This window comes from Phragmites australis, chromosome 19 (genome assembly GCF_958298935.1).
Source record: "Phragmites australis chromosome 19, lpPhrAust1.1, whole genome shotgun sequence".
In the NCBI taxonomy this organism is placed as follows: domain Eukaryota; kingdom Viridiplantae; phylum Streptophyta; class Magnoliopsida; order Poales; family Poaceae; genus Phragmites; species Phragmites australis.
In genome coordinates, this window is record NC_084939.1 from 18,041,176 (window position 1) to 18,055,126 (window position 13,951).

The following is a 13,951-nucleotide window of genomic DNA, read 5'->3' on the forward strand; positions in this document are numbered from 1 at the left end:
TTGTCGGTAGCCTCCATTGAATACACTACCAAAAGAAGCAATAGACAATGAGATTAGATCCCTAAAATATAGCTACTCAGATTGGGAAGTCCGACTAAGGTGGCTCTTGATGAAGTACCTAGCGATGTCATACGCCATTAGGTTCCTCTCCTTTAGGTGCAGGATCTCCCCAATAAGGTTTCAATGAAGGGTGCTCATCACCAGCTCCTCTATCCTGGTGGGCCTTGATAGCGGCAGCAAGCCCCAGTAAGGAAGCCCCTTCGGGCCAAATTGGCAGTAGATCCACTTTTTTTTCCAACCCAACCAGGAGGACTTGACGGTGTAGTCGATGTACCCTACCGACTTGCCTTCTCGAAGCAAAAATCTGCTGCCATCGGTGACCTTGTTTTGGAGCCTCTTCAGGACATAGAAGTACTAGAAGAGATTGAGGGATGGGCGAAAGCTGAGAAAGGCCTCACACAGATGCTCAAAGATGCTCAGCATGATAATGGAGTTAGGATTAAGGTGAATGATCTCTAGGCCATAGGAAGCCATCACCTCAAGGAAGAGGCTGGAAGGAGAGAAGCCGAAACCGCAACGGAAGAAGTCAAGGAAGACCACCGAGTTATGGATGTCCGGGCTCAGGATCAGAACCTGGAGAGGAATCACCTCCTCATGCTTGGCCTTCTCCAAAGTCTCCTCCGTGATCTCGGATTCATGCCACTCTGGGATCATGCTTGCCTTCTCGTCGGTAGAGGAGCTCTCTTTCTAGATCTTCTTCTTGCCCATGGCTGTAGAGAGATTGAGGGAAGAGGGTTTTGGGGGTTTCTGGAGCATGGGCGCATGGAGACCAATGAGTGAGATGCAAAGCAGTCGATGACAGAAGAATGGATGTTAAAGTGGGTCTCTCTTTGGCTTTATACAGAGCGAGGACTCCCAAAAAGGGCACTTTGGCTGATGACTTGACACGACTTGAGGTCATGATCTACGTATTTATCATCACATTGCATTTAATGTGCAACGGATATAGGGAAGTAGGCACCATACCCCGAGGAGTTTGGCTCCTCACGCTGCTACCGTAATCATGGTATCATGGTAGGAAAAGATTCTCATCACTACATGAAATCTCCGCTGTGACGTTTCAAAATTCAAAGTTCACCAGTAAGAAACTTTTTTTTTCCTTCTAAAGGGCCAAGCTAACAAAAAATCTACCCAAATGGAACCCCTTCTCGAGGACTCTCTTGGGGACTCAGAGGCATCCAGAATCCTGAGTTAAAAATCAAAAAATCCAGTTAAATGTTTTACCCTAATCATGGACTCAAGTCCTACTCGATGACCTGGTCAGACAAAAAGCCTTTCTTTATTGGCCATATATTTGAACCATTGAAGCCTCATTTCATGTACTGATATGGGGCTTGACGATGAATAATTGATAGTTACCATATCTGGGTACCCTAGGGTTTTCTATAATTCTAGAGGTATATCTTTATCTCTTGTAAGGGGATTGCATGGAAGAAAGAAAACTACCCATAGATACCCAAAGTGTCCCGTAACTAGGATGGTTTATCTCCAATAATAGGAAGGAGGAGTCCAGATGACGTACAACACCCCAATATATGTATGGAGCCAAGGGACATGTGGAGAAAAAACCCATACTAGTCATTAGAAGCCAACATAAGCTAAGGATAAAGTCGCCGACTAGGTTTAGATCCATGTAGGCTAGCTACACCCTTTGCAACATGCTCAGATCAATACAAGACAAACATGAAGTAAGGTTATTATCCTCAAGGAGGCCCGAACCTGTATAAAAACCCCTTTGTGTTCCCCTTGTGATTCGTCTACTGAAAGCATCTCCCGATTCAAGTTTGTTAGATCAGTGATTCACCAATTATTGACAAAATGGTTTTCTCAACTGTTTGTTTCTTGCTCCTGCATGGAGCATCCATGACTAAATTGTTGTTCTCCTTGTGAACCTCTTATATATTTTGTGTGATTTCAAATGGTTAAGAGGGAATAGAGTCAAGATTATTGTTGTTCTCCGATTGGTTATTCTCAGCTTCTGAAGTATTACTCGCTAGTCTCATAGGAAAGATATCCGCAATAAAAGAAGCATCCTTAGACTCCATTATTGTATGAACAATAATCTTAGAAGTTTCAAATTTTTACTACTAAGAATCTATAGGCAAGTCCTACGAAAATGCAATCGACAGTTTTGGCCCGAGTTTCCTTTTTCTTCTGCTCTAGTATGTTGACTTTCACCAAGCACCCCACGTTCGTAGAAAATTGACATTTGATTTTCTCCCCGTCCATGCCTCATATGGAGTAGTCTCACAATCTTTTGGTGATTACTCTATTGAGGATAAAGTTTGCAATCAAGGTTGCTTCCCCCACCACACCTTAGGCATACCGGCACTCTCCAACATAGCATTCGAAAAATTTGTTAGTGTCTAGTTTTTTCTCTCAGCTACACAGTTCGATTAAGGCGAGTAAGGTGGTGTAAATTCATGGATAGTCCCATGTTGATAATATAAATTAGAAAAGTCATTAGAGGTATACTCTCTTCCGTGATCATTGATAAGTCTTCTAATTTTCTTCTCTAATTGGTTCTCAACCTTCCCTTATATATTTTGAAGTAGCTCAATGCTTCATCCTTAGATTTCAACAAATAGACATAACAATATCGTGTTGCATTATCAATAAAAGTAAGAAAATATCTTTTTCCTCGTTTAGTCATGACTCCATTCATCTCACAATGTCCTGGCTGACGTGAAATTCATGTACACATCGCACAACTGATCTACCAGTTTGGTGAGAAGGCCCTAGTGCAGTGTTATTCATACTCTCAAACTGCACATCCTCTTCAACCATAAATGGGAATATAGGGTGAATCACCCACCACAATCCCAAATGTGGCCAATGTCTGCCACCTATGGAAGTTCTCATCAGAAACCTCTCAAGCTCCATGGCATCAGACACACCAGCCATTGCTAGTTCACAAAAATAAGTCACAATTAGGTTTCTGGAATGTTAGAATAATGCGACAAGTTTTAAGTCTAGATTTTATTAGGAGGAAAACTACACAAGATAAACTAGATGCATACACTAGAACTAACAGGAAGGGCCGTCTATAGGAATTTGAGGTCCCGGTGCGAGATGCAAAATGGGGCCCTAAAATTGAAAAATTCATATAACCAAATCATACTTTCACTTAATTATATAACTTCAATACATGTTATTTCTTACAATACTTAGGAATATATCAAATATTAATGCTAAAATAACAAAGGTAGTACTCAAGCAATAAACTGACCTCATGTTCTACTGAAAAGCATCATACTTTTAGTATTTCTTGAAATGAAATCTTCAATTATATCTTCATACTTAATCTTCTCCAATACATCATTTTCAAGTGCTATGTCGCCAATCCATTGGGTCTTTCTTGTGTCATAGTAGAACGCAAGTAGGACTTCAACAACTTGAGTTTAGAAAAGCTCCTTTCCGCAGATGCAACAGTCACAGGAATGGTTAACAAAATTCTGTATGGAATAATGACATTAGGGAAATAGCCTAGTTGTTTCAAATACTTCAGAATATCAAGAGGGCCTATAGATTCCTTAATAGGATCTTGGATGAACTTTAACTCCACATACAATTCTTTTCCGTCAATATCTGAATGTTCTGCACTCTTAAGTGTAGCTTCAAGATTAACAAAACAAGAAAATAAACTGTTATCATCCAAGGAGCGCAGCTCATCTGAATTAAACAAGAAACTAAAAGTATTTTCGGACCCCTGATATTGTTGAAATCTCCTAGTAAGTGAAGCTATAGCTTGATCAACAACAGCTATAAAATAATTGACCCTAAATGATTCCTGTGCAGATTGTGAAGCAATAGATGCATCATCAGTGCTCTCATCAAATTGTCCTTTTCTTTTGATTTTACGCTTGGTGCGGAATTCTGGAGCTATATCCATCTCAAGTGCAATTTCTTTTGCAGCTTCTAATGCATTTGAAAAGTCATTTTCTCTATACTTATTGAAAATGGAAATAAGCCCATGTACTTTCTCAATTGCAATATCAATAAGCATATCCTTTGCTTGTACTTGCTTGCTGACCAAATTAACTATAGATAATATTTCATACCAGATGATTATTGCCACTAAAAATTCAAAGCCACCAAGTTCATTGTCCTCCAAGGATTTAGCTTCACTACTTGTCAATGGATCATTATCACTTTCAGCCACTTGTAGTAAAGCCTCCCTTATTTCCTGAATCTGAAACCTTATAGCCTTAACACTATCAACACGACTCTCCCAACGAGTAGATGACAATGACTTGAGAGTCAATCCACTTATGTTATCTTTAAGAATTTACCATTTCTAAGTAGAATTAGCAAATGTTGTATAGATACGTTGTATAACTCCAAAAAAAATCTTTTGTTTTACCACAAGACTTTTCCATATCACATAGTGTTAAATTCAGACTATGACAACCACAAGCTGAATAAAAAGCTCTATTTATATCCAATAGTTTCTTTTGTACGCCTTGATGTTTTCCTTTCATATTTGACCCATTATCATATCCCTGTCCTCTCACATTGTCTATATCAAGGTCAAGATTCTTCAATTCATTTTGTATAACATCAAACAATCCTTGCCTAGTTGTATCATTTACATCCAAAAAACCTAAAAAGGATTCTTCAATACAAACAAAATCTGAAGATGCATCAACATACCTTATGATCAAAGACATCTGTTTTGGTGGCTTGCATCAAGAGTACAGTCAAGGATAATTGAGAAGTACTTTGCTTCTTTTACCTTTCCAATGATTTTAGACCTGATTGCAGCAGCAATCAAATTTATTAACTCATTCTAGATGCCAGGACCAAGATAATGAATATGAATTTCATCATTCGTGATGCGTTGAACATGTTGTTGAATAACTGGATCAAATCCAGCCAACATTTGAACCAATCCTAAGAAATTACCATTGTTCTCTTGGTACAACCTGCTATTAGTGCCAAAATGCTAGATTATGTTCTGCAAGAAATTTTACAATCAAGATTTCTAAACAAAACTTTTCTCCAATGGTCCCTTTCTTTTTGAAGTTTTTGCTGAGAAACTTATCAATTGTTTGATTCTTTTGCAACCTGAGATGCAAGTCATACCAAGTAGCCATATTCATAACATGTTCTGCACTAGTTTCATGCTCTTTTAGTCTAGTGCCAAGATGATGCTAGTCATTGAAACCCTCATTTGCTAACTGACCTTTTCTATGCCCCTTTCTCAATAATTTACAACAAAAACAAAATACTCTGTCAAGCTCTTTGCTGTATACAAGCCCTTCTCTATCACACTTTTCTCCATTTGAGAGAACTCTAGTGTATGATACTGCAGAAAACCTTCTAGAGAATTTGTCTTTAGGACCTTTCTCAATAGACAAGTCTCTTTTAGGACCTTTTTGCACCAAAATATCAATCATTTTAGGATCAAGTGCATACCAAGTTCTTGGATCAAATATATCAGGCTGAAAAGAAGTATTGATGTCATTGTTACTTTCAGTACTTGGTGATCTATCCAAGCTGGGATCAACTTCATCAGTATGTCCACTAACTTCATCGGCAATATTAGCATCATCACCTTGAACAATTTCTGCAGCGTGAGCCTCAACTTCTACTGCAATGTTAGTATCATCACTATGACCCTCATCAATATTAGCAGTTGGAGTTTGATTTTCAAAATTAAATTGAGATTCTTTCACAACAAATCTATAAAGAGCACCCTTTTGAGTTTGAGTTGCTGCTTCTAGTCTTTGTTTCTTCTTACGCTTTTCATAACTAGAATCATACTTCCTATTTTTAGAAGACATGATGAGGATTGAGGAAATAAACATCTTGTCATCTTCTGTTTTATAAATCAAATAACAATAATGATTTAAACAGTACATGAATTCTAGGCTTAGCAAGATAAGAAAAGATCAAAAGAAAAGAAGATCGAACATGCATGGAACGTACCACCCAGCACTAGTTCATCTGTCGACGCGTACGTAAGCTCACATTACAGTAAAGATCTAATTTTTTTAAAGCATGCATTGATGCATGCCAATTGCCAAGTGATCAATTGACGATTGTGCCTGATTGCCTTTGATTCTTGTGAATCCAGTGGCATCGGTGCATCGCCCAGCGGAACACTGAACACGTCAACACGATCGGCAGGGCCCGTCCAACCATCCTGGCGTCCTCGTCTCCTCGAGTCGACCTGATGACGCCAGCACCCGAGTGCGTGTGCGTCGTGTTACGCCATTACTCGCGTACTCGTGTTGGCCGGTCGGCATCGGCACCCGGCACTTCGGCAGGTGCAGCACCGACGCACCGTGGCGCATGGCGGTAGGGCACTAGGGCAGGGACAATTGACGCCTCAACTGGGACTGGGAGATGAATACGTCGAATAGGTCAGCAAGGTAGCAAACACGATCGGATCTCGGAACAGCTAAACAGGCCACAGGAAGCTGGAAGCGGAACATGGCAATTATTTTCTCTGATGATTATTGATATACTTAATACTTACTTAGGATTTGGGGCCCCAATTATTTGGGGGCCCTATGCAACAGCCCACTTTGTCCCTGCTACTCGACGGGCGTGCCAACAGGTCTGTCATGTATCTCAGATCAAAAGCATATTTTCAAGAGTAAAAGTTTCGTGCACAACTTACTAGTTGGGTTGATGGAGACGAGCTTCCACGGGGGTGACCTGGTCGATGTCGTGAAAGTAGCTCTCAGATGAATTCGAAGTCGAGGACATCATTGAAATCGAGTGCGTAGTCAAAGTGGAAACATCGTCAAAGTAGAAGTTGAGGACATCGTCAAAGTAGAAGTTGAGGCAGGTCGCAGTCGTCATGATAGTCACCGAGCGGTTGCACCGAGTGCTGCTCTAAATCCTGATTGCCACACTGGCCGTGCAGGACTCGTGCGACACTGGTTTCAGATTCCGCTATCCTTTTCTCGTTGCTCAATACCACTTGGAAATGATGACAAGGCTTGACAGCGAACGAAAAGTGCAGCGAGCGTGAGAGTGAAGAGGATTGGGAAAATGAGGAGACCAAAATCAGAGAGCCAACCAGGGCATCCCCTGGCTCTCAAATAGTTGCAATGCAACAGTAATGGCCCATTAAAGAATGGTAATTGACGTGGTTTATGGTAGGTTCAAAACGACAGCTTTAATCTCATTAAAGTTATTAACCTGAATGATAACTGTCCCACTACTTACATGATTTAAACGCCTATTTAATCACATTGATAAGAATAAAAGGAAAAGATAATTGCACAATTGATTGTCATTTTGTGCCCGCGCTCACCGCAAATCAAAAGTCCTACAATTTTCACGCGTAAAATACAGTGTGTATAAAAGTCCCTTTCTCTCTTCTTCTCATGTGTTCTCATTTTAGACAAAAGAGAGAGCCAACTATTTAAGTATATCCAACTCCGAGATGACTACAACTCCCAGATGTCTGCCTAACTAGTTTAAGCAAGTGTTCCTGGATTACTACAAAACCTGGAAGAGTTTCTAATATGCCTGCCTAATTGGTTTTGGCAAGTGTTCCTGGATGATTCCAAACCAAGAAGAAACTTTGAATATGCCTACCTAATTTGTTTAGGCATCATGCAGCTCGGCAGCTCGTGGTGTTAATTTAAGCGCATGGAAATTCCATGCGGAGTCAAGATGGAAATTTCCAGTGGACCCGCGCCCCGACGTGCAAGAGACGCGAAAGTGCACCCGTGCCCATCTAGGCAGGGTTCCAAAATGCGGGCGAGGACTGAATATGGAGCCAAGGCGCATTCTTCGAATATCGCAAATATCGATCAAAATTCATAGAATTCGGTGAGAATTTGATCAAAATTCATGATTTTTTTATTTTTAAAAAATTCGAATTCAAATTCGATCGTTTTCACCGGTATTCGGAATGCAGTGATGCTCGCATCGGTTGATAAGCGTCGAATATCGCACATTTCGTTCGCATTTACGAATCCTGGGTCCAGGTAATGGCACGCAACCATGAATGACGATCGTTTGCTCGTCAATTTCGTTGTTATTCATCTTCCTGAATACGACCCTAGTCTTACGCTGTTGCCAATCTGTGTGCGCGTGCTTTGTCTCCGAGAATATAGACCGACCGTTGACCGAAGCACACCTAATGTGTTATCATCAAAGTACGGCCACCATATAAACGTTTTGTCACACATAGAAATCAGTAGCCCATGGATTTAGAAATATATTAAGTGGATTTGGTAAAAGAAATTTAGCTTCGATTATTAGTATAAATATTTTAATAAGGCTAGTCATGCACGTAGCGTGTGCATCATTATTGTAGTTGCCAAAAAGAAATTGTAGTAATAATTCTATTATTAAATAGCAAGGCTCTAAATAGCTACATATATCTACAGTATTTTCCGTAACTCGTAGCTAGCATAGCTCCGCTATCCTACATATGTACCCATAGGCCAAACGAAGAAATCCATTTTGAAATTCAACTTCAGATAATGGACGATAATCTCTAATGATGTCACCGTGATGACTCTGAAACGGTGTGAGATTAGTGAACACTATCTAAGAATTTGAACATTTCTTAATTTCTAATACTAGGACACACCAAAGGATAGCTTCTACGATAGCTCTATAGCTTTCCCGGGACCTTATTTCCGCGAATCCACAAAAAAATATAGAACACAAACATTGTTAATTAGTAATAGTGTTCCCAATTAATTACCTAGATTCTACAGATAAGCACAAGACACCGCAGAACTTTCCCAAGTTTTGCATGTACTCCCTTCAATAGTTTTTTCTGAATTGCTAGATATCTGTTGATTTTTCTAGAAAACTAGTTGAATTTGTAGTATGATAACTTGGGATTCGTACTGATCGAAAAGGCCATGCCATCATCTTCTCCAGGTTATCGTCTCTGCCAAGGTACATGGTCCAGTGTTGGGATAGCAGTCTGACAATGCAATGAGGTGGCAAGTACGCCACTAGAGCCGTCGGTGACAGGAGGGTGGTATGCAGCTCTCGCGGCACGTGCAAAGGTTGGCGAGATTACAAGGCACGGCGAGCAGAGGTAGTGTATCTTGCGACAGAAAGCACCAAGGACATGGAAGGAGGGTGGAGCGAGGGTGTCTCAACAGAAATGAAGAAGAAAGGTAGGAAAAAGATATGGAGGTGGAAGGCTGGCAGTGGGGGGTTTGGGAGACTGAAGGCGGCACAGGGACGGGAAGGAAGGGGGTGGGTGGAGGGGGCATAGTCGGCAGTTGTCGAGTAGAGTAGACCAGTACTTCAGAAAGTACAATTTGGCTTTGTATGATAGGAAGATGCTGATGAACATGGGCTGTTGGACTTTCATCGAATGGTTGAAAAATGAAAGGTTTTTTGATGGAAAATCATGCAAAAGTGAACTATGGTCCCCTAAATTTTTTATATGACTCAATTCATGAGAATTTAACAACGAACCCCAAGTTTGAAAGTTTTGTTCTATTTCTTATAAATTCATAAATTCCCAACAAGTTGCTTACTTTATATATTGGTGTAAGGAACAATATGACCTGTTGGACTTGCTAGTTGCTAAGGTAAGGTTACAAAAATTCAAACAACCAAACTTTTCATAAGCTTACCTAGATGTTCTAGGATGATTTTGGATAAATAAAACCAAGACAAATTATATTGACCAAAAGATCTCACGGTCGCGCGAGATACTCAACACAGCAGCCTCGGTCTCATTATTTTTCTCAGCACCAACTTGCATGAGACCTTTTTTTATTTTATCCCATTTTAAATTAATATTTTTCAGGAAATAGCCTCTTTTGCATGTCGAAGTCCTTCATGTGACTCCCCAACGTGGTCACGCTACATTCATTGTTGCGACCAAGGTGACTCCCAAACATGATCACGCCACATTCATTGGCTTGACCAAGATAGCTATGCTGGCGTCAGCCCCTACACCTTTACATGCGGGCCGACATGGCACCCCTGAGTCACGCCAAATATGTTGGCGCGACTGCCTATCACGCCAATACCTTTAGAGTGACTCAGGCCAATATAGAGCGCCGCATTGGCCGCCCTTTTCTCCCTCCTCCTCCTTCGAGACCAAGCCCAAGAACTTTGTTTTTGCCCCTCTTCCCTCTCCTCTAAATCCTTCATCAAATCCATCGATTGTAGACCCAAATCAAAGTGGATTTCACTAGGGATTGCTCATTGAAGGTAAATACCCCATTGCATCCATTCAATTTTGATTTTCTCCATAATTTTAGATGGTTTTGGGCTAGCTAGGGATTGGAGATTAGGTGATGAAAATGTTGAAATTTGGTTAGATTAGCTAATGGTTGTTTGTTGTTGTTCAATGCTTAATGTAGCATGTTTGTTATACTTGTACATAGACCATTTTACTCTTGTTGGTTGTGTTGCAAAATTGACCATTCAAGGTGGTAACCAAGTTTAGTGCATAAGCTTTGGTAGTGTTGAATGTAAAAGTGTTTGGTGTATGTAAAATTCGTAATGGATTGGTATTTATGCAGTTGTATGGTATGACGGACAATTTTTGACGTAAGCGAAAGTGGGCACACATTGTCAAGAAGTATCCCAATATTAGTTGCAAAGATGGCCCTGTTCCTCCTTCTCTCCCTATCCCGACTTGTGATAGTGGTAAGCCTGCCGTGGTCCTTCAGTCACTACATGAAGATACTGTTGGCCGCGCTTACTACATGTGCAAGGATTATCATGTGAGTGTATAATTGTTATGGGTTGGGGTAGAAGCATATGGCATTACTTTTGATGACATGATGATTTAATAATTTGCAGGACTGAGAGATGTGCTACTTCTTCCAATAGATTGATGGACCTGAGATGTATGACCCTAGGATTCTAAAGGTGAAACGGTTTAGTCAGTATCTGAAGCCATATGACAAGTGTGTTCGTTGGGTTCCTCCACCGAATCCACCAAAACTGGCGGATAAAGAGAAGTGGAAAGTGAGCAGAAGACGTGTAGCGGATCCTCCATTGTGCAAGTGTGAGAAGCAAAGCGTGTTTTGTGAACCTTCTGAATGATCTCCTTACTTCCGTTGTGAAGGGATGGCAAAGGTAAAAACTGAGCATGGTTGCTTGTTTACAATTTGAATTAAGTAGAATTAGATGTCATATACCTTGTATCATGAATTTGAATACAATGCCATTGTGCTACATTTAACTTTTGGGATTTATTGTATGGACCCGATGGTGAATCGATAGAGGAGGAAGAGGATCAAGTGAAAGGGAATAGGGTGATAGAACCATGTCATCCAAGGAAGTGCACTTTGTGGTGTGAAAGCTCGATGCGGGATAGTGCCCTATGAACTTGGTTTGGGGTACTACTGCGGGCATGTGGTTGGTAAGCAAATGGTTAGTTTTATACATATTATCTATATTTCTGTTTCTATATCCTATGTTGGTTGTACCTTGTTAATGAGAGTTCATATGAATTTGTTTTTAGGAATAGAGTACGCGGAGATGATCATTGGAGGAGTACCTTGATAAAGATGAGCTGGATCATGAGATTGCATGGTGGAGTAAGCACCATCCGATGGTGTTGTCAAGCAATCTGGAGCACCATAAGAAGGAAACTCGTGATTATTACTGAGCTATGTATCCCCAGCGCAAGAGGAGAGCCATGGAGAGTCAAGAGGCAACAGCTAAGGCAGTACAAATGGAGACAATGAATGCCCTTATTGCTAATTTACCTATGGTTGTCCCGGACGACGATGATGATGATGAGTTGCTCTATGATGAGTCGGAGGATTAGCATGAGGGGTCAGTTTGATGGGTATATGATTAGTGTCTTATATTAATGTACTATATTATGAAATATTTGTAAACTTCCTGTGTAATCATCGTCGATTGTACTATGTGAACCATATGGACTATTTTATTTGTGTGTTTGGTATGTTTATATGAGAAATTTGAACTCATTCAAATAATGATGAGAGCAACAATTATGCTAAAATAGAAACAGGAAGGTAGCATAATAGATAGATGCCAAGAACAGTTCATTACAAAATCATTACAATACATTGTGATGGTGAAACTTGTCTACTTCTGCGGTAAATATGAGTATCGCCTTTGGTGGGATTAAAAACTCAATACTCTAAAAATAAAACATCATGTCAGTCTAAAGTACGCATGAGGTCTAGCTGCCCCAGAAGTGCCCTAACCTTGCCTCCTTGGTTTGGGCTAACCCTCGTAGCGGTCGCATGGGCATTCACAATAGTATACACTGCAATAGTAGCATGGATGGTACTCGGTTCTCATGTCGGCCACCCATGCTTGGATCAATCCTAGTGAGGGTGTGGGTGGTGGGCCAAGAGTCTTAGTGTGACCGACTGTTCGGCCACACCAGCTAAACCCCACTTCTAGGGGCTCACTGGGAGCGAGGGACCGAGCAAAGGCCCGGTGTGACGACGTGTTGGGTGACGCCAACACTCCTGGTGCATTCTTGAAAGTTGTCAATCGTTGAGTTTAAACCTGTCAATTTAAATGCCTTTTCCATGGTTGAAAATAGTGAACTACTTTGTATAAAGTTGCCCAATTGCATTTTTGTATGTTGTGTCTACTTTGAAATATAAAGTGGTGACAGAAAGCTACTTCGACGAATTCATCAATTGGAGCATTATTCACTACTTTGAAAAAAGTGAACTACTTTGTATTTAGGTGGGCCCGCGCCAATTTTTTGTGCTGCACAATAAGATTGAACCAATTTAAATTATATATGGGTTTAGAACAATTTCATATATTATTTAACAAGTTTACATGAATTATAACAAATATTTTAAGAACATAGGGAATATTGTGTCACGCCAGGGGTGTAGGCATGACATACTCTGCTGCCGCGTCAGAGGAACCCCATTTCCAAGTGCTCACTAGGAGAGAGGAGGTGGGGGAAGGGCTGGTGTGTTTGTCACACCAAACACCCTAGCATGATAGACATTGCAGCCACGCCAGCACCTACCCATTTCTAGGGGTTCACTGGGAGCGAGGGAGTGAGAGAAGGCCCGGCGTGATGACATGTTGTGTCACTGCAAAGGCCTTGGTGTGATAGGCCTGTATAATACAAATCGAAGGTTGGCTTGGCACGCCAAGGTGGTTGGCATGACTGTTTTTCTGGTCATGCCATTGTCTTTGGTGTGACAAGCCTGTATAACTCACATAAACTTGGGTTGTTTCTCATCTTGCTGACAATCCCACTCGCGGGCTGCTGATGCACAATAGTAAAGCTTCAAAACTATAGAACAAATAGATGCATGCACCTCCTTGAGCATAATCCATTAAATGATTGTGAACTTGTATAATCCATGAAAACTCTAGAACAAAAAGATGCATGCACCACCTTGAGCTTCAAACTCTTCACAACAGTAAAGCTTCAAAAAAGCACACCATCAAATGATATAAGAAATTTGAGCATAATCCAACTTAATACATATAGTCCACACATAAGCATCGCACAAACACATGATATTGTTCAATAGCACAAGTAACACAAGCTAAAGTCCCAACACAGGATAGTCCACACATGACATTGTTCACTACTCAAGCCTGTGGTGTGTATGGCTTCTTCTTTCTCCGATCACAGCCCGGGTTGGTAGCAAGGATATTGGCATTCACAATGTCGCTCTGTCACGTGCACGTTGTGGCTTCTATCAAGTCTGTGTCAGTGGAGCAGTGCCTATGAGCTTTGAGCTCCCGATCTCATCGGACCCGTAGGATGGGTTGCCACCCTCCGAGTTGTCTTCTTCACTCTCGGAGGGTTCCTCGCATCATGCATTACCTTTTCCACATGCAGCCACTCCCAAGGAGGTACAGATAGTCCTTGAGCTAGTGCGCGACGCCATGCGAGCAATACTAGCACTGCGACTGGGGGCCCTGGTACCATAGTGCACTAGTGTCTACTAGGTCGAAGCTGTCA

The 13,951-nt window shown here is 41.1% G+C and overlaps 1 pseudogene; it reads right to left on the minus strand.

Moving 5' to 3' along the window:
• Positions 1–3,391: 3,391 nt before the first annotated feature.
• On the minus strand, positions 3,392–6,359 carry LOC133900226 (uncharacterized; annotated as a pseudogene).
• Positions 6,360–13,951: the final 7,592 nt, after the last annotated feature.